This window comes from Agelaius tricolor, unplaced genomic scaffold (genome assembly GCF_023055355.1).
Source record: "Agelaius tricolor isolate 1412-34295 unplaced genomic scaffold, bAgeTri1.0.p SCAF_10, whole genome shotgun sequence".
Taxonomy (NCBI): Eukaryota; Metazoa; Chordata; class Aves; order Passeriformes; family Icteridae; genus Agelaius; species Agelaius tricolor.
In genome coordinates this window covers 21,539,712-21,559,675 of record NW_027269270.1, presented here as the reverse complement: position 1 = coordinate 21,559,675, position 19,964 = coordinate 21,539,712, and the positions used below count along the sequence as shown (strand labels likewise).

The 19,964-nt window shown below is 45.9% G+C and overlaps 1 protein-coding gene across 2 annotated transcripts in view; it reads left to right on the top strand.

Moving 5' to 3' along the window:
- The window catches only part of IGFBP2 (insulin like growth factor binding protein 2), a 56,146-nt gene that overhangs the window by 25,961 nt on the left and 10,221 nt on the right, over nucleotides 1–19,964 (top strand). The window lies entirely within an intron of this gene.

Sequence of the window (19,964 nt, the reverse complement as noted above, 5' to 3'; positions counted from 1 at the left end):
TCATGCTTTGGAGATGCACCAAGATGGATTAAGAAGATCTAAGGGAGGGTAAACACTCCTGGGTCTGTGATCAGGAATATGAAGATCTATTCACAAAAAAATATAAAACAAAATAGACCAAACCAACACTTCCCTAAAGACCACTTTTGCTGCTCTCCCTTGGTGCAGCCCTGTGTTGAAACTGACACCCCCATCCTTCTCTGTCTGATTTCTGTTACTAATTTCTCTTGCTGCAACAAGTGTTAAATCCCAGCTGCTAGCAGCTGGTCTGGGCTGTGTTTCAGCCCCCTCCTCTTTCCCAGGAGCTGTTGATGTGCCTGTGCTTGCACCCTTCATGCTGTGTCCTCCATCCTGACACAGCTTTTTTCTTTTCCTCTCCCTCTCTCACATTTTGAAGGGTTCAGGTTGGGGGTGTGATATGTGTGGTGGGAATGTTTTGGGGATATATCTGCCTTGACAGTGTTCCTTGAAAGCTGGCCCAACCTGGACAGAGCAGAAAACTTGTGGAATATTTGAATTACTAACTGGTTCAATGGTCTCCTGGGTCATGGGGCACAGGGGCAAATGTTGCTACTGGCAGACCCTGGAGCTGGAAGGAGTTCTTTGCTGCAGAAGGTACCTCTGAATTCCTCAGCTTGTGGTGAGGCTGGTCCAGCCAGCCAGAAGGGTCCCCTGGGCCTGCTGTATTTTGTATGGGTCCTAAAATTACTTAAAGTGAATTCAAACTTCTTTTCTCCTGCTTGATCCAGCCCTCTCCCTGGGTTTCCTCCATGTGTGATGTGCTGGAGTCATGGAGATGGGGGAACAGCTCCAGGCCTGGATGGTGTCTGGAGCAGAACCCCCCATTCCTGTGTGTGGGGCTGCTGTGGATGCTGCACTGAGCGCTCAGGGGCCGCATCCCCTGGCTCCCCTGGTGCAGCAGCTGGGGGCAGGCGCTGAGCAAGCCTTGCCCGCAGGCTTTGAGAGGTGAGCAACTGGCTATGTGCTTCCCTGCGGGCTGCTCCGGAACGAGTCTGTCCCTGCTCGTTTGTGGCACCGCCCGAGCCCCGGGGATGGGGCGGGCAGGATCCCCTGCGCTGCTCCAGGACCTGGCACCGCAGCGCTCCACGTCCCCGCTTGGTGCAGGCGAGTGCGTGCATGTGTTTTACGAGGCTGAGTTCACTGTGCCCGTTCTTTGTCTCTCCCCTACCCCTTAAAACTTCCAAATCTTACCTTTTTTCTTTTTTTTAATCCCCATCATATGAATGCATATTCATGCTTCCAGAGCATCTCAAGTGCTCACTGTAGAGTCAAAGTTCAGGTCTTTCCCCTTTAATGCCTCTACAGCGTGCCATGCCATATTAACTCTGTTGAGAGGGCATCTGGGCAATAAAGTGCGAACATGGTCCTTGTTTGGCTCTTGCACTCAGTAAAGACTTCTCTTTCTTGCTTTAAAGCAGTGCACTGGCTGTCCCATTTTGAGCCTGGCTTTCTTCCAAACGAGCCTGTGTGTGGGCACGTGTGGATTATCTTTGTCTCTATGGCTACCCTGAAAACTTTTGAACCGGAAAATTCAGTTGAGGGATTGAGCTCCAAGATACTGGTTTCCTATGGCTTTAATGGAAATAGTTGCTGGGTGGTAGGACTGTACCTTGTTCATGTCTCCTTAGGGGTTGAAGCAGAAACTCAGCCAGTATTAGACATCAGAGAACCAGCAATGTACTCAGAAGCACACTCTCAGGAAAGGTACATAGAACTCCTTAAAAATCAATCTTTGTTAGTTAGATCACTCAAGTGTATTAATATTAATTAGGTCATTTAACTAATTACCTGTTCATCTGCATGTAAGGGGCAATTGATAGCTTGTTGATGGGTCCCATCTGGAAACTGTAGAGCATGAGAAACAGACCTTGAGAGTCACGTGTGGGCAAGAGGGGGTTGATTATCACTTCCAAGAGCTCTTGTTTGCTAGGGCTTTAAATCATTTTGGCAATATCTGAGGTTTCATGTGGAATGGAGAAGTGTTGTCTCTGATGAGGGTTAAACACATGCTTTTTAAGAGAGAATTAGTGCATGTAAGCTATTCACTGGTGCGTGCTTGCTAAGAGATGCTGTCAACATTTTGAATCGATAACAAGTAACAGCACTTGCACATATCATCATCATCCTTATGTTTTGTCTCTTTTCAGTCACCTCCCCAGCTGGGGATTTAAAGATGTTTCTAATTAGTCACTGTTTCAAGATCTGGGAGATGAGAGTTGCTGAGGCTCCTTTGCAGAGATGTCTGTATTCTGTCCCTCCCTGGATCTTATTCTGGGATGAGCATTGTCTGTGCTCCCCTCATGAAGGTCACACACTCTGCAGTGAGTGTGAGGAGATAAAGCAGGGGACACTGGGAGGGGAACCTTGTGATTGATGTTTCCTGTGGGCTTTAGGTCTCTTAGAAGAGAGGCAATCCCTGAAGACTTATTGGCTAGTCCTGCACCATCATTAGGATGTGCCAAGTGCTTTTTCTTCCTCTGCCTTGTCCAGCTGCAGTGGCACACAGATGCTGTGTGGCACCAGTAGGTTTTCCAGCCCAACTGTGTCTCTGGGTATTTCCATGCTAGGCTGGACAAGATTTGGTGGTGAGCAAATGTGTAGTCACTTGTCAGTCTCTCTAGACTGACTGTGGGAGTCATGTCCTATGGGTGATTTTTTCAGTGTGTTTTTTTAAACATAAGTGGTGACATTTCCCATGTTTCAGTCATCTCATGCCTGGTATAATAATCTTTGGAGCCATTCAAACTATTTGTTACTCATTTAATGAAAATTGGCAGAGAGGCTTTTAATTTTTGAACTTAAAATACTACAAATTTGATGTTGGAAAGCCAAATGGAAAGAATTCATCCATGCCAGTCCCCTGAACAGGCAACCTCCTTGTTCTGCTCCCTGGAGAATCCTCCAGTCCATTGTCATTTTGGGCAGAAGAGATGTTAAAGCTGGCTTCATCCTCCCCCAGTTCAGAGTATTTTGGTCAAAATCTCGACATTTTAATGCAATTGTTCCTTTCTGGCTTGTCAAGCCTTTCCTATTGTTTGCAACCTCCTGAAAGCTGTTGCTTACACTCTTGCTGATGGCAGGTTGATGTCTGTCAGACTTTCCTGATTCCTTCCCCAGCTCCCTGAGCACAGTTCCCTTCCTCCAAGTGTTTCTTGATAATGCAGCGCAACACAACTCTCAAGTTCAGATTAAGCTGCCACAGAAAGTGCAGTCCCCAGAGGTTCCATGTGAGAATTTTGATGGTGGAATGGGTTTGAACTACTGCGTTTTTTCCATCAGAGTGTAAGGAAGATCAGGGTCTGTCAGAAGTTAATACTGCTCTCAGAAGATACAATGAAGGCTTGGTCTGAGATGGGGAAACAAAGAAGGGGAAGTGTGTCCCTACCTGCAACAAGAGCTGCTGTTGCTCAAAGCAAGGAGTGAAATATAAGTGATGATGTGGCATAAGTGGTGGAGACGAGGCAAGGAGGCAGCTGCCTCTGGACATCTGCACATGAACAAACAGCTGTCTTGGGAAGAAATTCATTTGCCCTGGGAAGAAACTACTCTGCATGGGAACTGGTTAGAGCAGGTTTACTTCAGTACAGGGTTGCATCATGCAGCCTTTTTTCCCTCCCCTTGGGCCATCTGGGGATTTCCTGGCTGATCCTGTTCATGCTGCTTTCTCTGGGTGCTTGAGAGATCTCGAATAGGTGCTTGTGAACAGCTGTGGGGGATGAGGATCAGGCTGGCCTAGCTCATTAAGGGAAAATGGGTTCAGAGCAGCTGAGGTGATCTGGGGGCATTAATTGATGGAAGAGGAGGACAGGATTTTTCCTTTTCATTGCAGTAGCGTTCCGAAGGCATGCTGGGATCTGGGGAGATAGGTAAATGGCAGCTGTATTCATGGAAGCACTGAAATAAGATTCTCACTGCTCTTGGCAAGGGTCCTTTGCCCTGCTGTGTTGCCTCAGCAAGGCACACTCATCTTCCAGTCATTAGTCATTTGCTTGTTATTTCATTTTGTGGAGGAGATTATAACCAGCTGAGGTGACATGGCAATGTGAGAGACCAGGCTGCTGTCTTAAACTGCTGTATTGTCCCTTTGTTTTGCTTTGTCCTTCTTCCAAACCCATGGCCATCCAGCCCATACAATGGAGAGCAGGCAAGAGCATTCCTTAGGGTGGGAGGAGCAGACAGTCTGGATTTTTGCAAGTCAAGTTGCCCAACACTGGAGTTATGTTATTCACTGTGGAGCAAACAAGGGCTAAGCATTGTGATGGTGCAGTGTTGATTTCAGAGAATTTATAAACTGTGATGAATTTATGGAGAGCAAAGGCTCAGGGCTGGAGGACTTCATCATGTGGCTGCTTATTGCAGTCTTTGAATCAGCCTGGCCTCAGGATGTTCTGTTCAGCAGGAGCAGGTGGATTTGAGGGAGCTCAGCTTCAGCTTCTGGACCTGAAGATCCATATTACCTAATCCAGTCATGAAGCAGTGAGATTAGGGATGCTCATCCTTTCTCTTGGAGCCTGAGTGTTGTTCTTTGATGAAAAAGTCTTTAGGAGACAAGATTATCTCTAAATTAGCCTGTTGAGCAAATTGTATACTGGGACTCTGTTGTCCTGGAGGGACCTCGGGTCAACACACTGATTTTAAGTTGTAACAATAGCATTTGATCAAGTGGGTCAGGTGCAGAGCTAGATTTATCACTTCTAGGAGTCTGACCTTTGCTCCCAGGGTCCCAGTTCCTTCAGGACCAAATCTTAGCCCTTCTGAAGCTGTTCACTGCCTGGGAGCAGCACTCTGAATGAATAGCTTATTACTGCCTGATGTTTTTCAAGGGCAAGTTGCAGACTGCTGTTGCCTCTTACATGCCTAGGCTCACATGTGTTTTGGCACGTACACCTCTTTGATATGAAAAATGATTGGGTTGAGAAAATGCAAATCACTTCTGCAAAATTGCTGATTCTTGTTATATGAGGGAGGAAGGAAAAAAGATGCACCCAAATCTTTCCTGAAATTTCCAAGTTTGAGGAGTGTCCAACCTCTGCCAGGCTTGGTAATCACCTGGTAAGCAACAATAGGAATTTTTCAGCAGGTAAGAAGGTAAGAGTGAGGTCAGTTGTGTTTGGTGCTGTGGGGGAGCATCTGTCTTTCCCCCACCCACCCTGCTGTGTGGTGCAGAGTGGGGGTATGTTAGGGTGAGTATTCAGAGGCAGTTGCCTGTATCTCCTGGGTTTCTGCATAGGGTCAGTTTTGCTTAATCTATATAGCGTGAGGAAAAAAAAAACAGGTCAAATGCACAGCTCAGGATTATTATCTGGGCTTGTTTTAGTTTGGGCAGCTGCAGTGCATGACGTTTTTTGTGAAGAGGCAATTTTTGGAGCAAGGCAGGTGAGGTAATTACCACAATCCTTTTTTTGGATTTTGCTGAACGCCTCCAGCCTTTGCAGAGCTGAAGAGAGAAAGGAATCAAAGTTTCCCCCAATCCCCTGCCCCTTTTTACTTTAACCTGTGTGTTCAGTGATAATAGCATGACAAAATAAAGGGGAATTATTTATGTGGCACTAAAAGCACAGTCAGTGTCAGAGTAAGGGACTTGCACCTAAATTATCTATTAATTTTAGCTATGTGGCTGTCCTTGCCATAGTTACAAGGATTTTTTCTATCTGCTAGCTTGATGCTAACAGTCACTCTGTCAAGGATGGGATTTTTATGGTCCCTTTTTTATAGATGTGTACTGCTGGATAGAGTGATACAATTAATTCCTCAAGGTCTCTTAAGGATCAAGAAGCAGGGTAGGAGGGCTCAAATCCAATTCTCTTGAATCGTAGTTCACGAACTTGGCTCTGAGACTGTTTATGGGACCTTCCTGGTGTCAGGATTGACTTCCCTGAAGTCAGCTGTATTGTACCACCATAAATTACCTTAAGCAGATTATGGCCAGGGCCACATTAGTTGCTTTCAAGGACCTCACTGTGAAGCAGAGCACACAAAAATTGGAGTGGGATCAGGAACAAAGAAAGTACTGAAAACAAAACTCTTTGGTCCCACAGTCAGTAACAGAATGGGCACTGAAACTTTCTTAGTCTACCAGAATCCATTTTTGTTTTAGTCTAATTCATCCTCTTTCATTTGCATTTCCCCTTTTTTTGGCTAACATTGGTTTTGATGAAGAAATGTGCCAGGCCCTGTGACATCCATGACAAGTCCATTCACAGTCCCTCATGTTGAGCCAACACTACTGACTCCCATCTCAAACAGACCAAAGATGAGGCCACAATTAGCAGACTTAAATGTTCTGCAGTGACAGGGTTTTGTGGTGGTGTTTTTCTGTGATGGTGTGTTTTGTTTTCTTTTATAGTATCCTCAGAAATGAGGAAGGTCTGGGTGGCTGTGATCAGAAGTCAAGGACCCAGAATTGGTGATACCAGAAGCACTGGCATGTAGCCTATTTGGACTGGTAGTGATGCTGTCCTTGCTATAGCAGTGTAGAGATGAGAAAGGCAACCTTTGTGGGGAAGGTGGAATTAAAAATGAAAATTAGGAAAATTAAGAAAATGAAGGGCATTCTATGGGGTGGCAGTGATTGTGTGGATAAATGTCTCTGTAATGTTATTGGAAAGATAAAAGTTTCCAAAATAATATTTCTGTGGGAACTTAGGAATGTATCTTAATGTCTAGGAATACACATTAACAAACATGTTTTATTAATAAGGTAAAACATAGATATGCCTGGATGTGGTAGCCCAGACTTTTTCATTAAATAGAGCACCAGCAAATGGAGGTGCTATTTTAGGTTTTGTTTTGGTAACTAGTGTTGATGTTAAGAGAGCCTGATTGTACAGAGGAATCTCGGACCTAGTGCTCATAAAATGGATTCCTTTTAAATTAAATAGAAACCTAAACAAAAGTAGATCTGGAACTAGGATACTTGTCTTTGAAATGGCAAACTTTGAAAAATGAAAAAACCCAGTGAGTGAAGTCATCTGGGCAGAGAATGGTGAATGCAGAATGCAGAGGATACAGAGCCTCTAATTCAGAGGTGCAGAAACTATCTGGACCAGGGGTCCTAGGCAGAGGAGGAAAACAGGGCAGGAAAGGGCTCCTTGCTGAAAGCTGGTGAATAGCCACCTTAAAAAGGATAGCTGGGATTAAACAGAGTCTGTAAGGAATGGAAAAAAAGACTAATTGGCAAAAAAGCAATGTCTTAGAGGTCAGGAAGGGTAGGGATAAAATGAGAATTGCCAGAAGTCATGCTGTGTTAGGTCTGGCAAAAGGAATTAAAGCAAATAGCAACAGGTTTCTCAGCTACATAAATAAAATCAGACTTGAAGCTGCTGTGCAGCAAGGACCAACTGGAAGATCACAGATGATGTAGGTATGGATCCAGTATTAACCAAATTTTGCTTTGTTGTTAAATACACTTGGAGGGGATGAGGACATGGAAATCTTGGAAACTGAGGGTAAGAACTGAAAGTCAAAAAATCAAATTGATTGAAATTAGTCAGAGGGTAGGAGCACCACCCCTGGTGGAAACTGTAGGTGTGAAGATGTTGAATACATGTGGTTGCACTGTTAGGCTCATTGCTATGAAGAGAGAAAGCCCAGAAAAACTCTTTAGGATTAATGATGCGGATGGTTGAGAGAGTCAGGAGTGAGATAGAACTGAATAGAACAGAGTGCTGGGATGGGCAGTGAAAGACCAGACTGAAGACTTTGATGAATGGGACTTCTTCTAGTGTAACCTGCCAGTGGACAGCTAAAACCTGCATGTGTTAATTGATTCCAGGGGGAAAGGGGACTTCCATCCTGCTTTGACGAAGCCACCCAGACTCACCCTGGATCCGCAGAGAAGTGTCCCACGGGGAGGGAAGCTTTAGCCCCCTGGAAAGCAGCTGGCCAGTCCTCAGCAGCAGTCATGAGCCTGAAAAATGGATGTAGGCAGGCACAGGTGCAGGGAAGAGCTCCAGGGGAGTGGGAGCTTGTGCCATGGGGAGGACTTGGCTGCTGTGACGAGTTACAGGAGGAAAACAAAGACAGGGAGGGGAAAAAGCACTGTGAGCAAGAAAATAGTGTTGGCATGAGGATGTCATGCCATAACTCAGCCCTAATAATATCCTGCCTAGAAAATAATGGCATCTGATAGCTCAAGGGCAGGGCAGATACTTTTCTGCTCCCAAGGAGGTTGCTGTGATGTGGCTCATGGCAAGTCTCATGTCCAGTGGTTCAGGAGGCCCTTGCACTAATCTCAGGAAGGATTTTTTTCCTTAAAATAAGAATTTTTGAAAATGTTTTAGTTCTCTTCGTGAGCCGAGCAGGTTTTATCAATACACAGGACACAGTGCTGACCCTGCCATGCTAATGCTCCTTCAGCTTGGCTGAAGGCAGGTTTTGTCATGGGAGAGTGATTGTTAAAGATCAGTGTGACCAAATGATGATCAAGACCAAATTAAAAATAAAATTGTGCTCAGAAGAGTTTGGGGTTTCATTCACAGTACAGCTGGATTGAGGCTGAAGTATTCCTGTTTCACAAAATGTTTTACTGTACTGAATTTTCAAAGGGAATGGAGAGATCGTTTTGCTGTTGTTTAATACTGTTTTTTAGGCAAGGGTCCCTGGTCTGCCTGTTTTAAAAATTGATTTTATTTTACATTGTGGCAAAGCAAGTGGCATGACATTCACTGAGCTAAAGAGGGTTTCCATCTATTTATTTATTTACTGAGATTTTATTGCTCAGCATTTCAGAGTAGCAGAAGTGTCCTATGTGTTTGTTTTCTTTAGGCTCTAGAGTTTCCTCTGCAGCCAAGCCAAACTACTCCAGCTTTGGGGGGAGCTGAAATGAGGAAATCTGTACTTTGTGACCTTACACTTTAAATGAAAGGGGATTTGGGAAATGGAGCAAGTGATTAGAAAGTGAGTATTTGCAACGGGCAAGCAGGGGGAAGGCTTTAAAACAAAGCCTTTATTCAATGCCAATGACCAGATAATGTGGTAAAGTTGGGAACAGAGATAGAGAGTCGGTTGCTCAAGAGGAGATATCAGGTATGTTGTTGTCTGAGGCCAACAGCCCTGACAGAAACAGGGAAGAGGATAGCTGGCAGCTCTGATACTTTAATTACAAATGAAACAAAAGCTGGTAGGGGAGAAACTGAGAAGTGTCACATGCCTTTAAGGCCTCCAGAAGGCTCTTCCCCAGCCTACAGTGAGCCTTTCTAGACTGATTTATTCCTGTGACTCAGTGAGGGTTAGATTTTAAGCATTTGCTTCTCTCCACTTCCAAGCTCCCCCCAGCGTGGCCATGCTGCCTTTGGGGCAAAGGAGCAAGATGCACTCCAGACTATTTATGGCTCATTGTACAGTTTCATTCTGGGAACATCCTGGGGAGGCTCAAGGCTGTTTTGATACAAAATATTCATCAGCCTTCTGCCATTTTCCAAGTTAATTTGTCTGGATGACTTCTCTGATGACTTCTCACATTTTCCACCAGCTGATGGTCTATTAAGGGTTTGTTCCTTTGTCTTTTTTTTTGGGGCTGTTTCATTGTATGGGTGCTTCTCCATTTTCTGTCCAATTTAAGGATTCAGGCTGATCTTGTGAATGGTGGCAACTGATTGAAGCCACTTTTATAAGGAATCATCATCTGGAGACGTCCATCCCAGCTCCACTGCAGTAGGTGTGATCTGAGCACTGCCCTTTTCTTTGGGGAAGGTTCTTGGTTTAGGGATCATTCCACACAGTACAGGTCGTCTCTCAGGGCATCCATCTCTGATGCTCCCAGGTTAATTTTTCACACCTCTACAGCCAGAAGGACGCTGTCCCATTCTCAAGCCTGCTTCCTGGTCCAGTTTCAGACCACAGATTTTTGGTATGTGAACCACTGTTTTGATTAGAACACTACAAAAAACATTTGGTCTTGACTTTAAAATCACTCATAACATGATACACTATCACAACCCTTTTGTAAACTATACCAGTGACTAATTATTTGGATTTTCCATGTTTCTCTAATCCAGTAATTTTCATCTCAGTAAAAGCTGCATATTTATAAGAGTTCTTTTGGTCTTCCTAGATTTAACTATAGGTGTAGTCAAATTTTCCCTGGTTGCCCTCTTCCTTTCTAGTATCTTATCTGACTAATCTGCCCTACTTTCTTCTGTGGCGCTCCATTATCTATTTTAGGTACAAGAAAGATGCTTGTGTGGAATTATCTCCACAGGTTTTATTCACTTTTGCTTTTCATTATTCATAAGTTTCCGTTCTCCTCTTCTCTTACACCTCCTTAATAATAAATATTTATGTTGCCCCATCAGTTTACAAAGTATTCTGCAGATCTCAAAAGAGGCAAAGTCCTGCCCACCGATTTTTTGTCTTTCCATGCACTTTCCATGCTGCTGTGCAGGGTTGTGAAGCAGAGATGATACAGCTTTGCAGGGAAGGACTCACATACTGCAGAGGCTTGGTGTATTTTGTTCCTCTGGAGCTCAATGGGAATGGAAGGCCTTCCTAATTCCCTTTTAAAGAAGGGATGACAGCAGCTGGTGGTATTACACATGGAGAGAGTGTGAAAGTGCCCTGAAACTGGACATGCCCATTCTACCTTCTCTGGTCCTGTAACAAATCCTGTCTTTGAATGCAAAATTTGCATTACCCCTCCTGTGAGGTGTTAAATGCCACCAAGTAACCCCTCCCTCCAGCATTACCTGTTTGTGGCTCCTCCAGGCATGCTTTCTACGCAATGTAGGAGGGAGTAGTGAAATGAGGTGTTAACTCAGCTCTTGTGGCATTAGGGATCTCTTTGGTCTGGAGGAACTTGATGATGAAGAGATCTCTGGCTGTGTAGGGATCAGCCAAATGAAGCTGGTAGAAATGAGATCAACCCAAGGCTTTTCTTACTCTGGTATTCTTCCTACTGGTATTCAGTAGGAAGACTCAAATGTAAATATGATGATTGCAAGCACATGTGGCTGTGGCTGTCCATCTTGAGACCTGTTCAGTGAAAACTGGATTTATCTGTTTGCCAAGAGCAACTTGCTTTTCCCTTTAACCCTCAGGAAGCCTTTCAGCTTTAGTCTGGCTGACACCGTCATAGTTTATTTAGCAAGGCAAAGCATGGTGAGGCTGAGGGAGGGGTGTGAGAGGCCACAGCTGGGCTTTGTGAGACACTGGAATGGGGCAAGGGAGAAAACAATTAGGAAATAGCAAGTGTTCTGGTGCAGAGTTTGAGTGGGAACTTGTAATGTTCAGTGGTAAATAGCTGGTTAATCAATGCCAGATTGTCTCTTGGAAGTTGTCTTAATTACTTTAGCCTGTGCCAGACACTGATATCCTTGAAACCTGAAAAATCCCATTAGAAGGTGCTTTCATTGGTCCTCAGCCAACATGTTTCACTGTGTGACAGGAGCGAGTGCTGATGGGCTGGAGATGGGCTGGAGCCCTTGGGGCAGCACTGGGGGTGGCACTGGAGGGGTCTCTGTGTCAGGGCACTCTGTGCAGCTCTTCAGGAGCTTGCAGTGAGTTCCTTGCTCTAGGGTGGTGTCCCAGCTCTCCACTTAGGCAGCAGTAAGAACTGCTGCTGCTGTTTTCCATGTGCTTTGGCTTTGTTCCTGTGCCCTTAGCTCATGCCAAGGCCTTCTGTAGTTGTGAAAAGGCTGGGCATTTTTCTTTCTTTTTTAAAGAAGAGGTGTTCTGGCTCCCAGCCCCTCACCAGGGCTGTGGTTGATTTTGGAGGCACGCATGGCACACAGCAGGTGCACTTAGCATTCTGAAGGTCACCCCTTGGCTAAGGGGTCTTCAAAGCCTGTCTCAACAGAGTATAAAGGCTGGCACTGTGGTGTTTAGGTCTTTCTGCTGACTTGTTCCTGTGGGCTGAGGGAAAGCTATGAAGCAGGAACAAGAAGATCACTATTTTTCAGTTTCATTTGGCATTCCATGAAAAGATCAAGCAGGGCACAGAGCTGAACTATGAAGGTCGCTTCTGTAAGAAGTTGGAAATGGCCTTGATGTATAAATGGCATCTAAAAAGAAGTACAGAAATTGATAGATGTTTGGCTGGCTAAGAAATGTGATGATCCATGTGCAGCCTCTGGCTTGGAAAGTCCCTGTGTCACTGGTTTCCAGAAGCAGAGGAGATGATCAGTCATTACAGTCCTCCTGATGTCAGCTGCTGGTCACAGAGGAGCAGCTCATTCCCTGACTGCTCCCTGTTTCCCTGGGAAGCAATGCTGCAGAAGCCATCTGCTGCTCCACTGTCCTCTCTCTGTTGTGGTTGAAGGGGGTGTCAGTGTGGGTTGTACAGCAGTACCTAAATTCTCTGCCTTGCCCAACTATAGAAGATGGGGTGTCCTTTGGAGGATAACTTGAACTGGTGTTTCCACAGGTAGAGTCCAGCTGGGTTCAGCTGTAAAGCCTAAAGAGGGATTTTTTCATAGGAAAGTTGTCTCTGCTTTGTGCTTATGAGCTGTGCTGGCAGAAGAGAGCAGGGCAGGGAGAGGTTTGGAGACTGTAATTTGCTCACTGCCTTCCTCCCAAGGAATCCAGAAGTTTGTTTTGTTAAAGACAGGTCTGTTTTCCTCTCTAGTGAAACAAGAGTGCCTGAGTAATCATCAAACACACAGGAACATCCATTGCCAGTTTGGGATAGGAAGTGGAGAGTTTAATTACATTTTGACTCTCTTTCACTTCACTATTCAGATGTTTCTTTTCCTGGGTTTGAAGTCTTGTTGGACTGGGACAGGAAGGAGCAGGGGAGCTCATTCAGCTGCTGCTAGTATGCCTTGCTTTTTGCTCGCTTCAAGGGTGGCTTTTGTGTTTAGACATTGGAGAAAAGATACCAGGCAGCAGGGATAAAGGATGGCTGGACTCAGCACTGCAGCATGAAATCAAACTGGAACACAGCACTGGGAGAGCTGACAGTGCTTTGAATATCTTATTCTCATTGGAGGGGGTCAGGCAGGACATTGATGCCTGCTTCTATTGGAAAGGTTGAAAGGCACAGAGGTCACAAGGTGTGACACTGGCTGAAGAGGATTCTCTTGTATGTGGCAGGCAGGAGAACAAGGAGCTGAGGTCAGGGCAGGACACTTGGGAGATGGCTGGTGGGGGTGGGGAGCATGTCTGCTGGGCACAAAAAGCAAGTGGTGGTGTAACTGAGGAGCTTCCTTCTGAGTGCCTGAAACAGATTGTGGGGATTGCTGCATCACAGCCATGATGTGTGGTGGTGTGATGAAACATCACTTCAGCCACTTACCCTGAAGCTGCAATAGTCCTGATTTCAGCAGGTATAGAGCTCCTAGGCTGTTTCTGTGGGTTGCATTCTGTGTTAGTAATAAGCAGCATAATGTATTTGTGTGCATTTGGTGCCCCATGACAGGCAGCCAGCTAAGCAGTCTCAGGCTCTGTCTGCAGGGATAGAAATACTGTCTGGGATGGTGCCCATCCCACACCATGGCCTGAAAGCTGTGGAAGGATGCTGGGCATGGGCCCTTGTGAGGATGCCACCGACCAGTGAAGGTGCCCCGACTCCTTGCCCCAAGAGGCACCAAAACTGTTCTCCCAGTGACTGCAAAGCACTTGGGGTGGCTTAGTGGGAAAACAGCTAACTTTACAGCCAGTCCTCCTCTGTATTCCCAGCTACTGTGTGCCTGGCTTCTGGTTTCACAGGGAAACAGGCATATAGGAGCTGGCAAAGGGCATTTCAGGTAACCTCAGTCTAGGGGCATGAAGAACCCTTGTACTTTCTGGAAGGGATTCAAGCACTGCATGCATCAAATGCAGGCTTCCTGAGCTGGGCTCTTCTGTTGTTCAGGCCACCTGGAAGGATGTGCCAGAGGAGTCTCGCAGTGTGATTGTTTGTGAGTGGTAGCTGGCACCAGCACAGCCTGCACTGGGTGGTTGGAGGGGTACATGGGGGCTGTGTTTTGATTCTGCTTTTCCTGTTTGTTGTAACTTGGCAGAGGCTAAGTTTCAGAGACAGCAGGGGCAGCAAGATCCTTTTTCTTTCTTCCTGACATGTACTACACCACCTTCTACCACTAATTCTGATTTTTTGCTGGGAAAACAATGGGAAGGGAGGATTGGTGAAGTATAAGTCTGCAGCTTTGAAGCACATAAACCAGAATATTTAGCATGGGGTTTATTGTCTAGAGAGGAGACTTTCCTAAAAGCAGCCCCAGAGAATGTGAGCAGCTGTCACAGTAGCTTTTGTTCCTGCTTCAGGTGGGAATTCAGTGGGAAAAAAATTTAAAAAGGAAGAATGAAGAAAGAAGCAAACTTCAGCCACACAAAGCTCTCTCCCCAAGGCCTGTTTAGAAAATGGAGATAAAGCAGCAATAAAGTCAAGTGCTCAATTAAGCCAGATGTATGTGCTTTAAAACACTAACAGATGTGGCAACAGTGGCTCCAATGAAGTGGAGCTTTATGGACCAAGTGTGCTGGAGGTTGGTGCCCGTTGCTTCCTGATGGGGAATAATGGAGCAGTGCTTTTGTTCTAAGGACTGGTGAAAGGGGGTATGTATCTGCTGGGGGCTGTTCCCCACTGTCCCCTTGGCTCCTGCCCCCTTTCCTCTGGGCTGGCTGTGGTTACAGTGCTTTCCAGTTGTGGTGGTCTGTCTGAGAGCAGAGCAAGTTACAGCACTCTGGGCAATCTTCCTACTGGCAGCCTCCCACCTTCGGGCTCCTGGGATGGTTTAGTGCCCCCCTTGGTGAGCTCCTTCCCCAGAGCCTGTGCTTGGGGACTTACATGCCCTTAAATGACTGCTGCATTTTGCTTTGAAAATTTGGGGGTTCCAAAATACCACAGATAAAGGCCAGGTAAAACCTGTTGCATGCTGTACAAACTGAGCAGAGTGCAGTGTGAGCTGTAGTTGCTGCAGAGCAGCTGTCTAGGCTGTGGCTGGGGAGGCTGACCCATGTCAGGTGTGCATCATGTTCAGGGCTGGTTTGGAGTTGGGATGTAAACATCCATATGCTACAAGCCAGCTTATGGTGTTTGGCATTTTGGGGTGAATTCCATGGGAACACCAGTCCTTCTTGAAGCTGGGGGATTCCCTGCTCTTCCTTGCAGAAGCTCAGTGTTTCACTGTTTGGATTGTTTACAAAGGCAGGAGTGGTTTTCTCTAATTTGGGGGCCATCCCACACAGTGCATCATCAGATCCCACTTTTCAAGTGCTCTTTGCCACATGCCTGGATCTCTTCCAAGGCTTTAAGTAGTATCCAAATTGTCTGGCCAAGAAAGGGGTGCTGTACAGATCAGGTGTAAAGCGAACACACCAGGGTGCTTGGTGCTGAGTGTGCTGGCAGGCTGTACACAAAATGCTTTCTGGAGCTGTTTAAATGGAAAGCTGACTGATGTGCATCCCAGCTTCTGTTCCAGTGGTTCAGCTGGGTTATCATGTTTGTCTCAGTCACAGTGTTCTGTGGTAGTCTGTTTCTTAAGCTTTGCAATGCCTCCATCCTCCTTGGGAATGCAGCTACTGATGTTCCCCTGTCTTTTCTTCCTTCCTCTACCACAGTTTTATGACTCTCTCTTCCTGCCTTTTGCTCAGCAGGAGTCTACAAACTCCCGAGGTTTGAATTTGGGCAGCTTCATGGGTGGCCCAAAATAGAGAGTCTTTTTCAAACAAAATGAGATCCAGCCCTTTACAGAAAAAAGGCAAGAGACTAAAGCAATATCATCAGAGTGAAGGAGCAGGCTGTCTGGCACTGCTTCCCTCACACCTGTGGGGAGGAATCTTCCCCTTCTGAAGGCCAAGTGGCCTGAGCTGTAGGCTCTGGAGATTGGAAGTCACTGAGGTGACTTCCATTACTTGACTAAAGGTGCTTTGCATTACTTGACTGTGCATTCATTGTTATTTCAGTAGCTGTATCAGTGAAGACTTTATCCTTAGAGAGCAGCAGTTGCCTTGTTTCAGTAAATGCACATACTAAGATAAATAGTAAATGTGCATAACAAATACACATGCAAGACCTGGTTCAGTCCTTTCTCATGGAGTACTTGAACACAAGGGTTCAAATTCAGCTCTGCCTCCAGCTGGGAGAAGGGTAAAACAAGGGTTAAAGAAATTGAGCAAAGTGACTGCAAAACTGAGTGAAATACTGCCCCAAGAACAGATGGCCAAAGTGTTTTGACATAACCTGAAACAATTGTGGTGTTGCTTAGCTTGGATGTCAAATGAGAAAAAAACACAATCTGAGAACAGCTCAACTTGTGGCTTAAATGTGGGATATAGCAACTAAGTAATAGCCCTCATGAGGAGGAGGGAAGATAATGACTGTGAGTGCTGGAGGCCGCTGGGAGATGCTTGTGGGCAAAAAAGGCTCAACTAAATTGCAGCAGATACTCCCTCTTCTACCTACAGTTCAGTGCTCTGGTTTTACTTGGAGGCACCTGTGCTTTGTGCCTGGGAAACAGGCAGGTTTCTGGGGAAAAAGCAAACAGGGTTGGCTTTAAGGGCTGGTGCATGGCTCAGGGGCTGCATGGGGACAGTGAGTCCAGCAGACCTTAAGGTGACACTGATGGTATTGGCTGTTGGGCTCTGGCAGAGTTTCTGAGAAGTTTGGGAGAAAATACAGTAATAATAGTGTGTTTTGAAAAAGGCAGACTTTTAGGAAATGTGCAGTCAGATTTGGGTGGGTGGTGAGGGGAGCCTCAGCTGCTGTCTGGAAAATTGACTTTGGAAAGTGAGATGTTATTTAAAAACTAGCAATACAAATGACTGAAGTTCATTCCATTTGTATGCATAATAACTGGAGAAGCCAATGTGGCTGAGAAGGGAGCAGAGGAATACCAGAGATAGGTGAGAGATGGCTCTCACAGGCAGGATGAAGTACCTTTTTGTTTTTTAAGTGTTTTCTTGCTTTATTTGTGGGTTGTTTTTTGTTTGATTGGGGTTTTATTCCTAGTTTTGAGGAATTTTCCAGCTTTCTTGAGGGTCCAAGGTCAGACTTCTGGCTGTGCTGCACACAGCCTTCCCAGATGGTGCAGTACTCTGCCATAGGCTCCTCTGCTCATGCTGTGTCCAGAGCCACTTCCCCACCAGCCACTGATCCTGATGGGGGTTGTGAACAGGCACAAAATGGTTACTCACAAATCAGTGAATTGCAGTTGGGCTTCCAGAGCCAGAGGACATCTTTTTGGTGAGCTTTTGTCTATCCTTGAGGAGCCAGAACAGGCAGAGGGCATTTTCAGAGACTATCTCCCTTAGCTTCTTATATGAAAGAACCCACAAAATTTCCTTCAGCCACCTCTCCTTGAAGCAAGATGTCTTATATTTGGCTAAAGCACCCTATCCAAGAGACATGGACAGATGTGAGTACTTCCTCTAGTAGTCCATCTTTCTGCAGGTTCAAACTGATCTTTGGCAGTCTGTCTCTTGCTAGCATGGTGTTTGCTTGTTGCTGCCTGCACCTATAAAGGTAACAAATTAAATGTAGGACAATAGTCTGAAAAGGTCCTATATACTATAATTTTTCCCAAAATATGTGATGGAAGCAGAAACATTTAGTGTGATTTTGAAGAGTTTCTTATTTGTGATTGTGTCCATCAGATCATAAGTCCTTCATCAGTCCTTCCTGGCTGGCTGCAGAGCGTATGCCTGGGAATCAGCCTTGTTGAGATTCACAGCTCCTGTCATTCTGGCAGCATCTGGCTCTCCTGCAGGAAAGAGAGGTGCAGCAGCCCAATGCCAAACAGACATCATCTAGATAGTAATGAACATGCAGGCACACTCATGGAGGCTGTGGTAAGGAAAACTCTCCTGTGCTTGCATACTCCAGACTGTGGTCTGCAAAACCCCTGACAGATTTGGACTTGGGGTTAGAGATGAGCCCATGTTTCCATTGAGGAAATACAGGTAATTCAAACACAGCAGTTAAACCTACAGGAAATTAATAAGGTAGTTTTGTGATTCACTTTTCATCTGGAAATTCATAGGAACCAAGGATTTAGGTGCTGATCTTATACTAGAAATTGGTTCAGGCTTTTTGGGGTGCCTGAAGACCACACAGATGCATGTGAGTCAGCAGGGAAGGAGAGCAGAGACTTGGTCTGGTAGGATTAATGGCTTCTTTCATTCAGGCAGAAGCCCCTAATGACTAAATAGTAACTACTCTGGGGCTTTTACAGACAGGGTCAATGTCAAATTGGGAAGCTGCAGTGCAATTAATTTAAGCTGGGAAGTGTTTTCAAGTTAATTCATTTGGTTCTGCTGGGAAGGTTGGGGCTTTGCAGAGGGCTAATTGTAGAACTGTGTTGAAAAGGCTGAGATACGGCTCACTAACAAGGGGGAATGCTTTTATGGTGGCAGGGAGCTTGGAGAGCCTCACTCAGCAAAACCTTCCAAATGCGTTAAAGGTCTTTCCCCTGAGCACGCTGCCTTCACACATGTTAAGTACCTGCACAAAAACACTGTCATCAGCCATGAGATGAGACCCTCTGGCTCCTCAGCCTCAGCTTTTGGCTAAGTCCACAGTGTCTCTGCTGTAGGTGTGCACTGGGATGCACAGCAGCTCCACTCTCGGGAGAAGCTGTGAAAGAAAAGCAGGACTGTAAGTGGAAGCTTGGTAAATGAAGGGACTTGAAGCATTCTCCTGCATTTTTGAGGGTCCTGAACAAGATTCTCACCATTCTTGGCACACAGTGAACAGCTGGTGCGGGAGAGAGCAGGATGTTACAAATAATATGTGCAGGCTCACTGCTGGCAGGAGGAGGGCTGGAGCAGACCTTCCCCAGCGGTGATTTGTGCTTTGCTGGGTCTGCAGAGAGTGGACTGATAATGCAGTCCACACAGCCCTTCAGTCAAATAATTTGCAAAGAAAACTAACAAAAAAACCCCTCCTATTTTGTCTCTCTTGAGCCTGGTTGCACATTTCCATGAAATGGTGGAAACTTACTATTTTTGTGAATTGTGTTCCTGTTTGAGATGCAGTTGGCATCTGCTGACGTGTTTGTAGATATATTGAGAGGTGGAGGGGGAGGAGAACTAATAGAGAGACAGGCAGTCATACAAACATACATGCAGAAACACAGAGGTAGGCTGTGTAATTGCACAAGTCCTGTATCCTTGGGAAACCAGTCTACAAACATGGTTAAAAAAAAAGAAAAAAAAAAGACTGTTTGAAATAAAGCCTGGGGGAAGGGACACCTTGGTCCCTCTTCTATCCTCATCTGACATCAGCTTCATGTCAGCATTGCTTGTTCCGTGGTCCTGGAGGGCTTTGTGTGCAGACGTGCACAGGTGTGCTATGGGACACTGTGCAGTGGTAAGAGGTTTTCCTCTGGCTCTGGACCTAGGTGGATGGAAGAAGGAAAGTTGAGCTCTCCAGCCACCAGGAATAGGCAGAGAAAAGAGAGCAAAGCAAGCTGCTGAAAGCTGTGCTGCCTGGAGTCAGTGTCCCTGGCACTTTGGAGGAGCATAAAGCATTTCCTGTAGGATGCCAGAGTCAAAGGAAAGCACTGGGTGCCCCTTGGATCACCCCTCAGTGCCAGCTGCTCAGGGTAGGGAGACGAGCTTGCTAAGCAACCCCTGGCCAGAACATGCCGTTCCCTGTTCCCTCCCCAGTCCTGCCCTCCCTGCTAGTAAAGATGGGCTGAAAAGATCTCATGGCAAAAAAAAAAAAGGTGTTTGCAGAGCCCTCAGGGCTTTTGGCCCCAGGAGATGTGAGAGTGCTTTGTGGACAGCTTATCACAGAGGTAAAGCAAGCTCTTGGAGACTAATGTGGGAATTTTCTGGCTGTGGTGTGCAATTCCTCACTGATACTGAGCAAGTTGGTGTGATGAAATAACCCTGGGAGTGCAGGCAGGCAGAGAGTCCCGGGGAGCTCTTCAGCAGATGGAGAGATGCTCTGAAGTGATCGTGTCCCATGATGGTAGCCTGTGTTTCCGAGAGATTGGGATGCTGATCTTCAGGCCAGTCCTTGCAAAGCTGGGTGGCACAGACACCTCTGGACTTGTAAGTCCTTT